We start from the raw sequence: 20622 nt of genomic DNA on the forward strand, positions 1-20622 counted from the left end.
AACATTCTGATGTACGGCACACCTCTCGATTTAACACTCATCTACCCCACATACCTCACTGTAACACTGTTATACCTCACACACCACACTAAAACTCTCTGATATGCCCACACACCTCATTTTAACAAAGTAATATGTCCCTCACTGAAACGCACTGATACGTCCTACATCGCTGTCTGCAACACTCTGATAAAAATCAAAACCCTTCATATAAGACTGATACATCTCACACCAATCACTGTAACACTGATATAGCCCAGACACCTCACTGTGACACACTGATATACCCCACCCATCTTACTGTAACATTCTAATATAGCCCACACATCTCACTGTAACACACTGATATACCCCATGCCCCTCACATAACCACATTGATATACCCCACACCACTCACTGTAACACACTTATATCCCACACCCCTCACTCTAACACACTGATATACCCCACACCGCTCACTGTAACACACTGATATACTCCACATCCATTCTACACCCATCACTGTTCGCACACTAAAAAAGACAGCTGGCTCCCTGTGCCGCCATCTTACTACAGTGACCCAGAGCCGCCATCTTAATGCAGGCAATCTGAGGCAGCAAAATCTTCGCTTTTTCTCATGGTTTAATGAATTTTAGAATCAGAGTAAATGCATTTTTCACCATATTCTTCAATTGCTCTCTGAATTTAGTCTGTGTTGCGGCATAAATACCCGTGTTTGTGCAGCAACTCAGGAGCTGCAGCATTATTCCCAGTTCCTTTACAAATGAAGGTAGATACATATCTATATTTACAGGTAACAGCGCGCCATAAAACAGCCGTTGCCATATATGAAACAACGTAAACAACGCCCATAACAGGATGAAATTGCCAGAGATAATGAACATTGAAATGATGGATTTCCTGCGGCTCTCCATCTCGAGGTCTCTAGGACGCTCCCCACTGCTGGGACCCTGTAGCCTCCTGCGAGCTCTGCTGGACACTAAAATGTGTCTGACGGTGAGAGCATTGAGCAGCAGGATCAGAACAAATGGGACACATGGGTTGAGAATATAATGAAGGAACTCGAGTACTACAAAGAGTAATGAATTGTAGGCTTCCAATGACTGAACACAAAACCACATGTAGGTCGACAATGCATACCAACCGGTGAACATAAAATACCAGAAAATGTTCTTTAAGCCACTCAGCACAGTTACTGTTCCCAGAACCGCAGCCGCTGTTCTCGTGGTGCAATATTTAGTTTTCAACTTCTGGCAACAAATGGCCACAAATCGATCAAAGGTGAAAGTGACGGTGAACCATACAGAGCAGTCCGTGACTGCATAAATCAGGACAGCGTGGTAATTACACACGGGCACGTAGGCCAGAAAACGAAACTGGTCCTTATAACGAATCGGAATCTGCTTCAATATCAAGTCGAAGATAACGACCATTAGATCCGCTGCTGCCATGGCCACCAGGTACCAAGTGACACATTTGGAGAGACCGCACTTTCCCCGGGACAGGGTCAGAATCGTCACTAAATTCACTGTGAGGAAGGGAAATAAACAGGGAAATTATACATCAGTTTGGTAGCAAGAGCAGCAGTTTGATGGAACTCGGGATGAAATCTTCAAGTCGTTACCCTCATTAAATGATATAATCTAATTGCATTAACCGTAGAGCTGAATACAGGGTTTATTGCACGAATAATTGGGAAAACATTGTGGGAAAAGTGAATGAAATGAGGATAAATACAACAGTACAGTAACAGATGTTTGATCAATGAGAGATTAAATGATAGATTTACCTTTATCCCAGCAGGTGAAAGCTCTGCCGGAGGTAACAGGGACACAAAGGACCAGAACTTCTCAGGAAGCCTTTGTATCCTGGTATCCGTCAGCATTTGGAGCAGTGCAATTCGCTTCTGTTCGCCTCTGTTAGATTAGGAACAGAAAATCTCGCTTGGATTCCTGCTTCTGGTTAGAATATCCTTTATGTTTACAACTGGAACTGAATGTAACTGGAAAATAGAGAAACTGCAATCTTGGCGTGCAATGATTACAGGCAATTGTATTTAAAATGTATGGATGTAATATCACAATGCTCAGATAATAAATACAATGGACTGCAGTCATAAGGATAACTGGACTGTAAGAATTGTGTTAAAGATGAAGTTTTCTGCGTTTTTGTCGAAATAACCATCTTGTAGCTCACTGAAAGGAAGATATTCTAAATAACATTGCAAAGAATAGACCCCACAGGATTAAAAAAAAGTAGTTATCATTGACCAGATAAAATCCAATTAAATGCATTTTTTTACATCAAAATCAGAAGACTGATCCTAAAGGCAAAGAGCCGCCAAATGTTTTGTAACGTATTTGAACACAAATGGAAACATTTATCCGTGTAACTTTTCAACTGTTGGCTTTCACTTGTGCAGAGAACATTTGACGAGAAAATATGAAATGATATCCTTATCCTTGGTAGTTCAGTTACAATCAGCTGGGGTTGTTTATCATGAAGTACAGCAGGAGGTGATAGGGAATCATTCTGGGACTTACTGAGAGATACACTGAATTGTGAAACACGGGCATGGGATCGAATTGTAAATTCAAAATGTCGATTGGAAATAAATTGATTGAATTCTGACTGTATGAACATTTTGTAAGAATATAAATTATCTTAGTAATCCTCGTCCAACCATCAGAAGCAGTGTCCCTAATGCAGAAATTGGTGATGGTGCGAAAGGAGACACTGACTGGAACTGAAAGATTCGCGTATATTTCAGACATTTAAAGTTGAACTAGCAGGATTTATTCCTGTGACTTTGTCAATAACCATTCCAAGCATTAGGTGAAACCAACACAAAATACTGCGGGTGCTGGAAATCGTAAATGAAAAGCGAAAATGTTGGAAATACTCAGCAGGTCAGGCAGCTTCTGTGGAGCAAGAAACAGATTTAACATTTCAGGTCGATGACCTTTTCGCATTGACATGAAAAGTCTCCTAAACCAACACAATATTCTACTGCCATGTTACAAACGTTCAGTGGAGAGAGCAGACTGAAATGTGTTAAATAAAGAGGCTCATCTAATATCATTTCCCGAGTTGAACATGGATCATGTAAATCTTGGCAATACTGTGTCATGTTCAGAATCGATAGCCAACAGCAGGGTGGATGGACTGGGGAGTGATATGGAGTGAATCACAATTAAGCATTACTTTTAGAATAAATAGCTGGATACAGAGACTTACCAGGGACACCAACAGCAGCGAGCATGTTCCAGCATTTGTAAACAACAAACCTTGCCTGAACAAAGATGCAACAACTTGAACCATAGAATACCATTAAGAACTGTGTATCCTATTGGAAATAGCAAGAATACTATCACAGTGCAATAATGTTTATGGCATTAATAACTGGACATAGATACTTGCTAGGAACACCAACAACACCAAGGAGGGGATAGCAAATATGTTGTACACCATAGAATTTTTAAAGTAGCGAATGAGGCCATTCGGCCCGTCGATCCCATACCAGCTCTCTACAAGAGCAGTGCAGCTAGTCCCACTCCTACGCTCTTTTTTATTGCAATGATTTCTTTTGCTGTGCCAATTCATGTTACGAGCCGATCACAAACCTTTACCAGCTATTCAGGGCCCAAAGTTGGGAATTCCATGCATAGCAGCTTCCAGATTGCAAAGACGGGCTATCTTATTGTCTCAGTCTGATTACAAAATAAAGTATCTTATTTCGAAGGAGAATACAGTGGCAGCTACCCTTTGAAATTTGCGTCATGAAGATCCTAGAATTGGCCGTGATCATTCAATCTTCACTCTAGATGTCGTTGATAAGAACATTTCAGTCATTGCCTCTGTTATTACAGAGCGCACACAGAAAGATGCCAAGTTACAGTGGGACTATGAACACACCCTGCGAGGGTGGTCTAAAGATCAGAAACATTTAACTTAAGAGAAAAAGCCTTTTATCTTCACCAGCTCGAACTATAATGTGAGCAGAGCTGTCATAATGGGGGCCGGACAGTATTCATTCCAAGTGCACTATGGACGAGAGATTTAATGAAAATTCATGGTGAGCATACTGGCATTGTAGGCATGAAAGCGATGGCCCGAAGTTTTGTTTATTGGTTTGTGTTGTATAAAGCCTTCGACGAATTGTTAAGTAAATGTTCTCATGCCAAGAGTCCAGGACCATGCTAACTAAAACTCCGGTGTAAACATGGACTTGACCAAGAAAACCATTCCTAAGAATACATGTTGTTTTTTGCATGATGGGTAGTAATAATTGACTGCTTCTAATCGATACCTATTCGAAGTGGCTTGAGGTATGGCATATGGAGTCAAGTATAAACTCAGAGCATACATTGAATGTACTATGGGACATTTTTGCATGCCATAGCCTGTCCGAAGAAATGTGTCAGATAATGGGCCGCAATTTTAGTCCATGCAATTTGCGAGTTTTTCTGCACACAACGGTACCAAACACACGTTGGTAGCACCATATCATGCTGCTTCGAATGCTTCAGGTTTAAGTTTGGTCAGGATTGTCAAAGAGGCTTTGTGGAAACAAGTTCTACAGACTTGTTCATCGGTGAGCATGAAGCACAGGTTAGCAAAAGTTCTTTTCAAATACAAATCGACACGTCATTCTACAACAGGGCACACACCTGCTGGATTAGTGATGAAGCGTTCGCTGAAGATGCTTCTGAGCTTGTTGCAACCAAATTTGTCTGATGAGGTAGAAAAAGCACAATCGGTGCAGAAACATCATATTCCGCTACGCTTTCAGGAGGGTGATTAGGTCACATTTCTCAATCCGCCAAAAATGATAACTCCACTCAAATGGGAAATTTTTCAATTATTCGAGTATGTATCACCAGCCAGTAATTGCTCAGAATTGGTAAATATATCAGGTAGGTTAGTGTGGATCAAATGTTGATGGCGAGTGACGCAACTTCGGTATCACTAGCAGATAATGATGAATCTGACTTGGACGATGATCAGAGTCAGTTGGCAGGTCGAAGTAATTCAACTGAATAAACAGTCACAACTTCCTTCTCCAAACCAACACAGATGCAACCGACTTGAACGGTGCTGCGGCTATGGGACAATCTTGCAGAGACTCAATATCTTCAGGGGGGAAATTGAAGTTCAGGTACAGTTGTGAAGATCAACGAGGAAAGGCAAGCCATCCAGACAGGATATTGATAACTAATATTGTCAAGATCTTATGAAGAAAGCAAACACGATGACAGATGAAGGGATTTTAAGGAGACTCAAGAGGACACAGGACGATACAGATCAGGAATCCTGGGCTACACTTCTTGAAAACAGAAATTCCCCAAGACGGTCTCTGAAGTCAAGTAAGAATATCGAAAATGGGAATAGACAGCCATATACAAGAAAATGGAGGTCGGAGCAGGAAGAATCTAAAAGTTTACAATACGATACTTGGGTTCAGCATTTGTAATCACAAACAATGCTTCAAAATATTTTATGAATACCCTGCTTCTAAAATAAAGAAGAAGCAATATACTGTGTGCTCACAGGTTTGTAGAACTGTTGGGAAAGATTGGCTTAGCTAGTCACGTGATATTCACAAGACTCAATAAAACCAGAGGCAGTTCGTTTCGGGGAAGCCAAAATGTAGCAGGTGGTTGTGAGCCTGCTGGATGAACTGGTAATATGTAGTGGGAATGTTAAAACGTTTCCTAATAAATCAAATAGTTCTTAATAGCAATATGTTGCTCTGAAATGCTTAGCAAAGGACCCATGAAGCAAATACAATTTTAAACAATAAGGGAGTCAAGGGTTATGAGGAGCCGGCAGGGAAGTGGTGTTGACGCCTAGATCAGTTCAGTTATGACCTGATTTGAAAGGTGGTGCAGGCTCGGGGGGCCACATGTCATAACCCTGCTGCTATTTCTTATCTTCCTTTGTTCTTAATACATTACACTCACATTCTGACACGGCACATCATCTCCAACACCTACAGGCACAAGTCAATAGTGTTATAAAACACAATCTGAACACTGAGAAAGGATATCTGGGAACCACCCAATTAATTGTATGAAACATTTCTACATAAAAGGACTTACACCTACTAAAATTAAGTGTCTGCAAAATAGGCAGGTTCTAAGGGGACATATTCAGGATAACATAGAAACATAGAAACATAGAAAATAGGTGCAGGAGCAGGCCATTCAGCCCTAATAGCCTGCACCGCCATTCAATGAGTTCATGGCTGAACATGAAACTTCAATACCCCCTTCCTGCTTTCTCGCCATAACCCCTGATCCCCTGAGTAGTAAGGACTTCATCTAACTCCCTTTCGAATATATTTAGTGAATTGGCCTCAACTACTTTCTGTGGTGGGGAATTCCACAGGTTCACCACTCTCTGGGTGAAGACGTTTCTCCTCATCTCGGTCCTAAATGGCTTACCCCTTATCCTCAGACTGTGACCCCTGGTTCTGGACTTCCCCAACATTGGGAACATTCTTCCTGCATCTAACCTGTCTAAACCCGTCAGAATTTTAAACGTTTCCATGAGGTCCCCTCTCATTCTTCTTAACTCCAGTGAATACAAGCCCAGTTGATCCAGTCTTTCTTGATAGGTCAGTCCCGCCATCCCGGGAATCAATCTGGTGAATCTTCGCTGCACTCCCTCAATAGCAAGAATGTCCTTCCTCAAGTTAGGAGACCAAAACTGTACACAATACACCAGGTGTGGCCTCACCAAGGCCCTGTACAACTGTAGCAACACCTCCCGCCCCTGTATTCAAATCCCCTCGCTATGAAGGCCAACATGCCATTTGCTTTCGTAACCGCCTGCTGTACCTGCATGCTAACCTTCAATGACTGATGTACCATGACACCGAGGTCTCGTTGCACCTTCCCTTTTCCTATTCTGTCACCATTCAGATAATAGTCTGTCTCTCTATTTTTACCACCAAAGTGGATAACCTCACATTTATCCACATTATACTTCATCTGCCATGCATTTGCCCACTCACCTAACCTATCCAAGTCACTCTGCAGCCTAATAGCATCCTCCTCGCAGCTCACACTGCCACCGAACTTAGTGTCATCCACAAACTTGGAGATACTGCATTTAATCCCCTCGTCTAAATCATTAATGTACAATGCAAACAGCTGGGGCCCCAGCACAGAACCTTGCGGTACCCCACTAGTCACTGCCTGCCATTCTGAAAAGTACCCGTTTACTCCTACTCTTTGCTTCCTGTCTGACAACCAGTTCTCAATCCACGTCAGCACACTACCCCCAATCCCATGTGCTTTAACTTTGCACATTAATCTCTTGTGTGGGACCTTGTCGAAATCCTTCTGAAAGTCCAAATACACCACATCAACTGGTCCTCCCTTGTCCACTCCACTGGAAACATCCTCAAAAAATTCCAGAAGATTTGTCAAGCATGATTTCCCTTTCACAAATCCATGCTGACTTGGACCTATCATGTCACCATTTTCCAGATGCACTGCTATGACATCCTTAATAATTGATTCCATCATTTTACCCACTACTGAGGTCAGGCTGACCGGTCTATAATTCCCTGTTTTCTCTCTCCCTCCCTTTTTTAAAAAGTGGGGTTACATTGGCTACCCTCCACTCAATAGGAACTGATGCAGAGTCAATGGATGTTGGAAAATGATTGTCAATGCATCCGCTATTTCCAAGGCCACCTCCTTAAGTACTCTGGGATGCAGTCCATCAGGCCCTGGAGATTTATCGGCCTTCAATCCCATCAATTTCCCCAACACAATTTCCCGACTAATAAAGATTAGAAACTGTGAATGAACATCAATGGACATGAAACTGTAGGACAATATTGAGTTCCTATAATTTAGGATTCATTTTTCCGCTCTGAAACTGTCTGTTTTGTGCCACCGATACGGAGGAATGTCTAGGCTTTCCTGATTTAATCGATTTTCCTGCTTAAACCATCTGTATGACTGGATCTGGCTCTTCAAATTGCCGATATTACAGGTTCAGTCTTTTTTAAACGTGTATGTGAAGGGTCCTGTTGCTTTAAATGCTATGTGACTAGTCTGGTCACTTTAACACATGTGTGACTGGTCCTGTCTCTATATACAGTCTGCTTGACTGGACCTGTCTCTATAAACAGCCTGTGTGGCGAATCGTGTCTCGATAAACATCCTGTGTGACGGGTCCTGTCTCTTCAAACAGTCTGTTTAACATGACCTGGCTCGATAAACAGTTGTGTGACGGGTGCTGTCTCTACAAACTGCCTGCATGATGTGTCGTATCTCTATAAACAGCCTGCATGACGTGTCGTGTCTCTATTAATAGCCTGTGTAAAGGGTCGTGCCTCAAAAAACAGCCTGTTTGACCGGTCCTGGCTCTATACACAGCATGCGTGATTGAATCTTTTCTCTTTAAAAATCTGTGTGATTGGTCTTGTCTCTATAAACAGCATGCACAATGGATCCTGTCTGTAAAAACAGTCTGTGTAACGGGTCCTGTCCCAACAAACAGACAGTGGAATGGACCCTGTCTCTATAAAGAGGCTATGTGACGGGTCCTGTCTCTGTACGCAGCCTGTTTCTGTAGCTGTGGCTCTATAGCCAGCCGAAGTAACAGGTCTATAAACAGCCTGCCTGACGGTCTATAAACAGGCTGCGTGACGGGTGCTGTCTCTGTCAGCTGCCTGTGTCAGAGGTGCAGTCTCTATAAATAGCCTATGAAACGGGTCGTGTAGCTATAAAGAGAAAGAGTGACGCGTTGTGTCTCTATAAACCGCCAGTGTAAGAGGAACTGTCTCTTTAAGCGGCCTGTTGCGGGTCCCGTCTCTATAAAATGCCTGCTGATTGGTCCTGTCTCCATAAACCGCCTGTGAAACATGTCCTGTCTCCAGAAACAGCCTGTGTAACTGGAACTGTCTCTATAAACGCCCTGTCTGTCGCGTCCCGTCTCTATAGCCAGCACGTATGATGCGTCCTGTGTCTATAAACAGCCTGTGTAAAGGGTCCTGTCACTGTAAACATAAAAACAGAAACATAGAAACTTAGAAAATAGGTGCAGGAGTAGGCCATTTAGCCCTTCGAGCCTGTATGGCCATTCAATGAGTTCATGGCTGAACATGTAACTTCAGTACCCCATTCCTGCTTTCTCGCCATCCCCATTGATCCCCCTAGTAGTAAGGACAACATCTAACTCCTTTTTGAATATATTTAGTGAATTGGCCTCAACAACGTTCTGTGGTAGAGAATTCCACAGGTTCACCACTGTCTGGTTGAAAAAGTTTCTCCTCATCTCTGTCCTAAATGGCTTTCCCCTTATCCTTAGACTGTGACCCCTGGTTCTGGACTTCCGCAACATTGGGAACATTCTTCCTGCATCTAAACTCTCTAAACCCGTCAGAAATTTAAACGTTTCTATGAGATCCCCGCTCATTCTTCTGAACTCCAGTGAATACAAGCCCAGTTGATCCAATCTTTCTTGATATGTCAGTCCCGCCATCCCGGGAATCAGTCTGGTGAACCTTCGCTGCACTCCCTCGATAGCAAGAAAGTCCTTCCGCAAGGTAGGAGACCAAAACTCTACACAATACCCCAGGTATGGCCTCACCAAGGCCCTGTACAACTGTAGTAACATCTCCCTGCCCCTGTACTCAAATACCCTCGCTACGAAGGCCAACATGCCATTTGCTTTCTTAACAGCCTGCTGTACCTGCATACCAACTTTCAATGACTGATATACCATGACACCCAGGTCTCGTTGCACCTCCCCTTTTCTTAATCTGTTACCATTCAGATAATAGTCTCTCTCTCTGTTTTGAACACCAAAGTGGATAACCACACATTTATCCACATTCTACTTCATCTGCCAAGCATTTGCCCAAACACCTAACCTATCCAAGTCGCTCTTCAGCCTCATAGCATCCTCCTCACAGCTCACACTGCCACCCAACTTTGTGTCATCCGCAAAGTTGGAGATACTACATTTAATCCCCTCGTCTAATTCATTAATGTACAATGTAAACAGCTGGGGTCCCAGCACAGAACCTTGCGGTATCCCACTAGTCACTGCCTGCCATTCTGAAAAGTACCCATTTACTCCTACGCTTTGGTTCCTGTCTACCAACCAGTTCTCAATCCACGTCAACACACTACCCCCAATCCCATGTGATTTAATTTTGCACATTAATCTCTTGTGTGGGACCTTGTCGAAATCCTTCTGAAAGTCCAAATACACCACATCAACTGGTTCTCCCTTGTCCACTCCACTGGAAACATCCTCAAAAAATTCCAGAAGATTTGTCAAGCATGATTTCCCTTTCACAAATCCATGCTGACTTGGACCTATCATGTCACCTCTTACCAAATGCGCTGCTGTGACATCCTTAATAATTGATTCCATCATTTTACCCACTACTGATGTCAGGCTGACCGGTCTATAATTCCCTGTTTTTTCTCTCCCTCCCTTTTTAAACAATGGGGTTAGATTGGCTACACTCCACTCCATAGGAACTGATCCAGAGTCTATGGAATGTTGGAAAATGACTGTCAATGCATCTGCAATTTCCAAGGCCACCTCCTTAAGTACTCTGGGATGCAGTCCATCAGGCCCTGGGGATTTTCGGCCTTCAATCCCATCAACTTCCCCAACACAATTTCCCGACGAATACGAATTTCCCTCAGTTCCTCCTTCTTACTAGACCCTCTGACCCCTTTTATATCCGGAAGGTTGTTTGTGTCCTCCTTATTGAATACCGAACCAAAGTACTTGTTCAATTGGTCTGCCATTTCTTTGTTCCCCGTTAAGACTTCCCCTGATTCTGACTGTAGGGGACCTATGTTTGCCTTTACGAACCTTTTTCTCTTTGCATATCTATAGAAGCTTTTGCAGTCCATCTTAATCGTCCCTGCAACCTTCCTCTCATACTCTATTTTCCCTGCCCTAATCAAACCCTTTGTCCTCCTCTGCTGAGTTCTAATTTCTCCCAGTCCCCGGGTTCGCTGCTATTTCTGGCCAATTTGTATGCCACTTCCTTGGCTTTAATACTATCCCTGATTTCCCTTGATAGCCACGGTTAAACCTGAAGTGTAACTAGTCCTGTCTCTATAACAGCCTGTGCAACTTGTTCTGTCTCTATAAACAGCCTGTGTAACTGGCCTGGTTTCTATAAAGACGATGAAACTGGTCCTGTAGCTTTAAAGAGCCATAGTGACGGGTTCTGTCTCCATCAACCTCCAGAGTAACTGGTCCTGTCTCTAAAAACAGCCTGTGAGACTGGTTCTGTCTCTATAAAGAGCCTGTTTGAAGGGCCCTGTCTCTAGACACAGAATGTGCAATGGATCCTTTCTGTATAAACAGTCTGTGTATCGGGTCCTGTCTCTATAAACAGCCTGCATGACGGGTCATGTCTCTGTACGCAGCCTGTTTCTGTGGCTGTGGCTCGATAACCAGCCGATGTAACGGGTCTATAAACAGCCTGTCTAACAGCTCTATAAACAGGCTGCGTACGGTTGCTTTCTCTGTCAGCAGCCTATTTCCCTTGTCCTGTGTCTATAAACAGCCTGCGCGACACATCCTGTCACTATAAACAGACTGTGCCACTTGTTCTCTGTCTAAAAACAGACTGTGTGACTGCTTCTGTCTCTATCAACAGTCTGCAACTGGTGCTGTCTCTATAAACAGCCTGTGTGACTGGGCCTGTCGCTTTAAACGGTCTGTGAAATGGACCCCGTCTCTTTAAACAGCCTGTCTGGCTGATCGTGTTTCTAAAAAGAGCCTGTGTGACGGCTCCTGTTTCTATAAACAGCCTGTGTATTGATATATTCTGTCTTTACAAACAACCTGGGTAACTGGTCCTGTCTCTATAAACAGACAGTGGAGCTGGTCCGGTCTCTATAAACAGCCTGTGTAACTGGTCCTGTCTCGAAACAAAGGCTGTGTGACGGTTTCTTTCTGTATACACTGCCTGTGTGAAGGGTCCTTTCTCTGGCAACAGCCTGTGTAACTGCGTCTTTCTCTATAAACAGCCTGTTTGACGGGATCTGGCTCTATGCATAGCATGTGTAATTGCATCTTTTCTCTTTAAAAACCTGTGTGATTGGTCTTGTCTCTATAAACAGCCTGCGCAATGGATCCTGTCTGCATAAACAGTCTGTGTAATGGGCCCTGTGTCTATAAACAGAAAGTGTAACGGACCCTGTCTCTATTAAGAGCCTGTGTGACGGGTCCTATCTCTGTACGTAGCCTGTTTCTGTGGCTGTGGTTCTGTCGCCAGCCGATCTAATGGGTCAATAAACAATCTGTCTGACGAGTCTATAAACAGGCTGCGGAACGGGTGCTGTCTCCGTCAGCTGCCTGTGGCACAGGTCCTGTCTCTATAAACAGCCTATAAAACTGGTCGTGTAGCTATAAAATTCCAGATTGACGAGTTCTGTCTCTATAAACCGCCAGTGCAACTGGAACAGTCTCGATCAACGTCCTCTGTGTTGGTTCCTGTCGCTATTGCCAGGAAGTGTGATGCATCCTGTGTCTATAAACAGGTTGTATAAAGGGTCCTATCATTATAAACCGCCAGTGTAACTGATCCTGTCTCTATAAACTGCCGAATTGGTGGGTTCTGTCGCCATAAACAGCCTGTTTGACGTGTTGTGGCTCTATACACAGCATGTATGATTGAATCTTTTCTCTTCAAAAACCTGTGCGATTGATCCTGTCTCTATAAACAGCCTGCGCAATGGATCCTGTCTGTATAAACAGCCTGTGTAACTGGTTCTGTCTTTTTAAGCAGGCTGTGTAAACGGTCCTGTCTGTATAAACAACCTATGGGGCAGGTTCTCTCTCCATAACCAGCCTGTATAACTGGTCTTGTCTGTGTAAACAGACAGTGGAGCGTGTCCTGCCACTATAAACAGCCTGTGGGATCGGTTCTTTTTCTTTAAAAACCTGTGTGACATATTGTGTCTCTGTATACAACATGCATGACGGGTCCTATCTCATTTAACAGCCTGTGTGACGGGTCCTGTCTCTGTACGCAGCCTGTTTCTGTGGCTGTTCATGTATAAACACCCTATGTAATGGCTCAATAAACAGCCTGGCTTATGGGTCTATAGACCAGCTGCGTGACGGGTGCTGTCTCTGTCAGCAGCCTGTGTGACGGGTCCTGTCTCTAAAGCAGCCTGTGCGACGCATCCTGTCTCTGTAAACAGCATGTGCAACTGGTTCTCCCTCGATAAACAGCCTGTGTAACTGGACCTGTATCTATCATGAGCCCGAATGACGGGGTCTGTCTCTATAAACCGCCAGTGCAACTGGTTCTGTCTCTATAATCAGCCTGTGTAACTGGTCCTATCTCTATAAACCACCTGTGTGACTGGTTCTGTCTCTATAAACAGCCTGTGTCAGGTACCATCTCAATAAAAAGCAAGTGTGATGGATCCTCTCTCTATAAACAGCCTGTGTAACTGGTTCTGTCTCCATAAACAGCCTGTGGAGCAGGCCCTGTCTCGAAAAGCAGCGTGTGTGATTGGTCGTTTTCCTTTACAAACCTGTGTGACATGTCGTGTCTCTATATACAGCCTGTGTGACGGATCCTGTCTCTATTAAAAGTCTGGGCGATGCATCCTTTGGCATAAACAGCCTATGAAACTGGTCCGGTATCTATATAGAGCCCGAGTGACGGGTTCTGTCTCTATAATCTGTCTGTGTAACTGGGACCTGTCTCTATAAGCAGCCTGTGTCGGGTACCGTCTCTATAAGCAGTAAGTGTGATGGGTCCTGTCTCAAAAACAGACTGTGAGATTGATCCTTTCCCATTTAAAACCTGTGTGACATGCCGTATCTCTATAAACTGCATGTGTAACGGGTACGTTCTTATCAACAGCCTGTATTTTATGTCATGTCTCTTTAAACAGCCTGTGTGACAAGTCCCATCTCTATAAACAGCCTGTTTGACGAGTCCTGTCTGTATCAACAGCCTGAGTAACTTGTCCCATCTCTATAAACAGACAGTGTAACTATTCCTGCCTCTATAGCCAGCCTGTGTGAAGCTTTCTGTCTCTTTAAAACCTGTGTCACTGTTCGGTCTTTTGAAAACCTGTGCAAGTTGTCCTGCCTCTATCAACATAGAAATGTAGAAACATAGAAATTTAAAGGGCAGTCGGAGGTCATTGCGGCACATTGAGTCCGCGCCGGCTGTCAAAGTGACACACGGCCATCGGTCAGCAGTTCTGAAGGTTTCATATAAACCTATCAGCAATGATCAATGGCGGAAAGTTAAATAGCACCCAGACCAACAATTCCACCCCACACAACTGTAACACCTCTTACACTGAAACATTCTACACTCCACCCGAATCAGAGGCACGTGATCTCCTGGGAGAGGCAAAAAAACAAATAAAAACCCAGGACATTTGGGGAAATAAAATTTGGCACAAATAGATCCAAATCCATTGCAGAGACGTTGTTGCAAGGTGACCAGAACTGCGAAGCAAATATCCATCAGTACTTGACAATGTGGAAGGACAGACAGACAGGGAAAGAAGAGGTTGATAAAGGCTGGAATTACTTCCATTGTGAGAAATTATATTCGCTCAAATGATCAGGATGTTGAAACAGAATGGGTGGAGATAAGGAATAATAAGGGAAAAAGTCGCTGCTGGGCGGAGTCTATCGGGCCCCTAACAGTAGCAACTCTGCTGGTCGAAGCATATACCAGTCAAGAGTAAGTTCTTGTAAAAAGAGAACGGCAATATTCATGGGTGATTCTAACCTCCATATTGATTGGACAAATCAAATTGATCTGGGTAGTCTGGAGGAAGAATTCATAGAGTGCAAAAGGGACGGTTTCCTTGAGCAATATGTTACGGAACCAAGCAGGTGGCAGGCTTTCTTAGATCTGGTCCTGTGTAATGATGCAGGATTAATAAACAATCTCCTAGTAAATGACCCCCTGGAATGAGGGATCATAGCGTGGTTGAATTTCAAATTCATATGGAGGGTGATAAAGTTGGATCTCAAACCAGCATACTAAGCTTAATTAAAGGAGAGTATGAAGGTTTGAGGGCAGAGTTGGGTAAAGTGGACTGGGAAAATAGATTAAAGTGTAGCATGGTTGATGAACAGTGGCGTACATTTAAGGAGACATTTCACAAGTCTCAAGAAACATATATTCCAATGAGGAGGAAAGGGTGTAAAAGAAAAGATAGCCATCCGTGGTAACTAAGGTAATAAATGATAGCATCCAATTAAAAACAAGGGCATACAAAGTGGGCAAAACTAGTGGGAGGACAGAAGATTGGGAAGCTTTTAAAAGCCTGCAAAGAATTACTAAAAAATTATTAAGGAAGTGAAGATTGACTTTGAAAGAAAACAAGCACGAAATATAAAAGAAGATAGCAAGATTTTCTAGAGGTATATAAAGAGGAAAACAATGGCTAAAGTAAAATGTTGGTCACTTAGAAGTAGTGACTGGGGAATTAGTAATAGGAAACATTGAAATGGCAGAAACTCTGAATAAATATTTTGTATCAGTCTTTATGGTGGAGGACACGAACAATATCCCAACAGATTGACAAAGGGCTAATGGGGGGGGGGGGGGGGAGGACCCAATTACAATGACGAAGGAGGTAGTACTCTGTAAAATAATGGGACTAAAAGTAGGTAATTCCCCCGGACCTGATGGCTTACATCCTAGCGTCTTCAGAGAAATAGCCGCAGCGATAGTAGATGCAAGGGGAGGAGGGGGTTGACTTATGAGGAAAGGTTGAGTCGGTTGGGCCTCTACTCATTGGAATTCAGAAGAATGAGAGGTAATCACATCGAGACGTATAACTTTATGAGAGGGCTTGACAGGCTGGATGCAGAGAGGATATTTCCATTGATGGGGGAGATTCGAACAAGAGGGCACAATCTAAGAATAAGTGGCCGCCCATTTAAATCAGAGATGAGTAGAAGTTTCTTCCCTCAGAGGGTTATGACTCTGTGGAATTCGCTGCCTCAAAGAGCTGTGGAAGCTGGGACATTGAATAAATTTAAGAGAGAAATAGACGGTTTCTTAATCGAGAAGGCGATAAGGGGCAATGGGAAGTGGGCAGGGAAGTCCATGATCGGTTCACCCATGATCTTATTGAATGGTGGAGCAGGCTCGAGGGGCCGTATGGCCTAGTCCTGTTCCTATTTCTTATGTTCTTTTGTTCTTATTCTTTGGTTGTAATCTACCAACGTTCCTTGGATTCTTGGGAGGTCCCAGCAGATTGGAAAACCGCAAATGTAATGTGCCTTTTTAAAAAAGGAGACAGACAAACGCACGAAACTACAGACCAGTTAGCCTAACATCTGTGGTTGGGAACGTGTTGGAGTCTATTATTAAACAAGCAGCAGCAGAACATTTGGAAGAACATAATTCAATCAGGCAGAATCAGCATGGATTTAGGAAAGGGACGTCATGTTTGACAAATTTGCTGGAATTCTTTCAGGATGTAACTTACAGTATAGATAAAGAGGAACCAGTGGATGTGATTTATTTGGACTTCCAGAAGGCAGTTGACAAGGTGCCACATAAAAGGTTACTGCATAAGATAAAGTTTCACGGGGTTGGGTGTAATATATTAGCATAGATAGAGAATTGGCGAACGAACAGAAAACAGAGATAAATGGTTCATTCTCGGGTTGGCAATCAGTAACTAGTGGGCTGCTGCAGGGATCAGTGCTGCCACCGATCTATTTCCAAACATTATTAATGATTTGGAAGAAGGGATCTATGTAACGTAGCCAGGTTAGCTGACGATACAAAGAGGAAAAACAATGGGTGAGGAGAACACAACAAATTTGCAAAAGTACACAGGCAGGCTAAATGAATGGCAGAAATTTGGCAGATGGAGTGTAATGTTTGAAAGTGTGAGGTTATGCAGAAAAAAAATTAAAGAGCAAGTTATTATTTAAATGGAGAAAAATTGCAAAGTGCAGCAGTACAGCGGGACCTAGGAGTACATGTGCCTGAAACACAGAATGTTAGTTTGCAGGTACAGCAAGTAATCAGGAAGGCCAATGTAATCGCTGCCTTTATTGCAAAGGCGATGATTATAAAAGCAGGGAAGTCTTGCTACATTTATAGAGGGTATTAGTGAGGCCACCTGGAATACTGTGTACAGTTTTGGTTTCCATATGTAAGATTGGATATATTGCTTTGATGACAGTTCAGAGAAGGTTCACTTGGTTGATTCCGGAAATGAGGGGTTGACTTATGAGGAAAGGTTGAGTAGGTTGGGCATCTAGTAATTGGAATACAGAAGAATGAGATATGATATTATTGAAACGTATAAGATTATGAGGGTGCTTGACTATGTGGATGCAGTGAGGATATTTCCACTGAGAGGGGAGACCAGAAAGTGGAGGCATAATCTTGGAATAAGGTGCCGCCCATTTAAAACTGAGATGAGCAGTAATTTCTTCTCTCAGAGAGTTGTGAATCTGTGGAATTCGCTGCCTCAGAGAGCTGTGGAAGCTGAGACATTGAATGATTTTAAGACAGAGATATACATTTTCTTAACTGATAAGGGAATACTGGGTTATGGGGAGCGGACAGAGAAGTAGACCTGAGTCAATGATCGGTTCAGCCATGATCGTATTAAATGGCAGAGTAGGATCGAGGGGCCATATGGCCTACTCCTGTTCCTATTTCTTGTCTTTTCATGTTCTTATGAACCATCCAGGCGATCGAATCTACTGTTCGATTCGCTGCAGTACTTACCATCGAATCTGCGCCAGCCAACAAGAGGTTATCCAGTATAATCCCAATTAACAGCTCTAGGTCCTTAACCCTGAATGTTATGGCAGTTCAAGTGCCCACCCAAGCAGGTTTAAATATGGTGAGAGTTTGTGCATCCACCACCCTTCCAGGCAGTGAGTTCCAGACCCCCACAACCATCTGCGTGTCACCCTCAAATCCCCTATGAACCTTCAACCAATCACCTTAGTGCTGTGCCCCTTCATAATAGACCCCATCACCAATGGAAATAGTCCCTTGCTATCCACTATATCCAGGCCACTCAAAATGTTGTACATCTCAATGAATCTCCTGCCAACCTCCTCTGTTACAATGATAACAAACCCAGCCTGTTCAATCTGTCCTCATCGCTAAGATTCTGCATTCCAGGCAGCATCCTAATAAATCTCCTCTCTGGTACAATCACGTTATTCATATAATACGGCGAGAAGTACTGCATGCCATACTGCATTTGTGGCCTAACCCGTGTATTATACACTTTAAGCACAACTTTCCCGCTCTTGTATACTATGCCTCGATCAATAAAGCAAGCATTCTTTATGGAATCAATTATTAAGGATGTCATAGCAGTGCATCTGGAAAATGGTGACATGATAGGTCCAAGTCAGCATGGATTTGTGAAAGGGAAATCATGCTTGACAAATCTTCTGGAATTTTTTGAGGATGTTTCCAGTAAAGTGGACAAAGGAGAACCAGTTGATGTGGTATATTTGGACTTTCAGAAGGCTTTCGACAAGGTCCCACACAAGAGATTAATGTGCAAAGTTAAAGCACATGGGATTGGGGGTAGTGTGCTGATGTGGATTGAGAACTGGTTGTCAGACAGGAAGCAAAGAGTAGGAGTAAACGGGTACTTTTCAGAATGGCAGGCAGTGACTAGTGGAGTGCCGCAAGGTTCTGTGCTGGGGCCCCAGCTGTTTACATTGTACATTAATGATTTAGACGAGGGGATTAAATGCAGTATCTCCAAATTTGCAGATGATACTAAGTTGGGTGGCAGTGTGAGCTGCGAGGAGGATGCGATTAGGCTGCAGAGTGACTTGGATAGGTTAGGTGAGTGGGCAAATGCATGGCAGATGAAGTATAATGTGGATAAATGTGAGGTTATCCACTTTGGTGGTAAAAACAGAGAGACAGACTATTATCTGAATGGAGACAGATTAGGAAAAGGGAAGGTGCAACGAGACCTGGGTGTCATGGTACATCAGTCATTGAAGGTTGGCATGCAGGTACAGCAGGCGGTTAAGAAAGCAAATGGCATGTTGGCCTTCATAGCGAGGGGATTTGAATACAGGGGCAGGGAGGTGTTGCTACAGTTGTACAGGGCCTTGGTGAGGCCACACCTGGAGTATTGTGTACAGTTTTGGTCTCCTAACTTGAGGAAGGACATTCTTGCTATTGAGGGAGTGCAGCGAAGGTTCACCAGACTGATTCCCGGGATGGCGGGACTGACCTATCAAGAAAGATTGGATCAACTGGGCTTGTATTCACTGGAGTTCAGAAGAATGAGAGGGGATCTCATAGAAACGTTGAAAATTCTGACGGGTTTAGACAGGTTAGATGCAGAAAGAATGTTCCCAATGTTGGGGAAGTCCAGAACCAGGGGTCACAGTCTGAGGATAAGGGGTAAGCCATTTAGGACCGAGATGAGGAGAAACTTCTTCACCCAGAGAGTGGTGAACCTGTGGAATTCTCTACCACAGAAAGTAGTTGAGGCCAATTCACTAAATATATTCAAAAGGGAGTTAGATGAAGTCCTTACTACTCGGGGGATCAAGGGTTATGGCGAGAAAGCAGGAAGGGGGTACTGAAGTTTCATGTTCAGCCATGAACTCATTGAATGGCGGTGCAGGCTAGAAGGGCTGAATGGCCTACTCCTGCACCTATTTTCTATGTTTCTATGTTTCTATGTTTCATTCCGTATGCCTTCTTAAATATTTTATCCACCTGGCCTGCTATTTTCAGGGAACTGTGGACCAGCAGTCCAAGGTCGATTTGTTCATCTACACTATAAAGTGGCTAGCCACTTAATGTGTATATTCTTTCCTTGTTATCCCTCCTAAATTGCATTACCTCAAACTTCTCCGAATTAAATAAAATTTGCCATGGCTCTGCCCATCTGACCAATAGATTGATATCCCACTGCAGCCCATGATTTCCTCTTCATTATCAACCACACAGGCAATTTTAGTGTCATCTGCAAACGTCTTAATCATACTCCCTATATTCAAATCTAAATCATTGATATATCCCACAAAACATGTGACTCAGTACTGACGCCTTCGGAATCCCACTGCAAACATCCTTTCTGTCACAAAAACATTTTATTAACCATTACCCTTTGCTTCCGACCTCTAAGCCAATTATGGCTCCTACTAGCGAATTTGCCCTGGATCCCAATGGTCTTTAACCTTCCTGACCAGTCTACCATGTGGGACATAACCAAAAGCTTTGCTTACGTCCATATTCACGACATCATAAGTAACATTCTCATCGACCCTGTAGGTTACCTCCTCAAAAAAATTCAATCAGGTGAGTCAAACACGATCTTCCCTGAACAGATCCGTGCTGACTGTCCCTAATTAATCCTTGCATTTCCAAATTATTTTTCAAGATTTATTTTGCCGTTCAAGCTTTTTTCCCATTATCTTCCACTGAGATTAGGCTGAAAGGCCTGTAATTAAACGGCATGTCCCTTCCTCCCTTCTTAAATAAGGGTACACATTAGCAGTCCTCGAGTCCTGCGGCACCATGCCCAAATACAAAGAGGACTTGAAAACGAAGGTCAAGGCTTCTTCTATTTCCTCTTTTACTTCACTCAACAGCCTAAGATGCAT

This window comes from Pristiophorus japonicus, chromosome 27 (assembly GCF_044704955.1).
Source record: "Pristiophorus japonicus isolate sPriJap1 chromosome 27, sPriJap1.hap1, whole genome shotgun sequence".
In the NCBI taxonomy this organism is placed as follows: Eukaryota; Metazoa; Chordata; class Chondrichthyes; family Pristiophoridae; genus Pristiophorus; species Pristiophorus japonicus.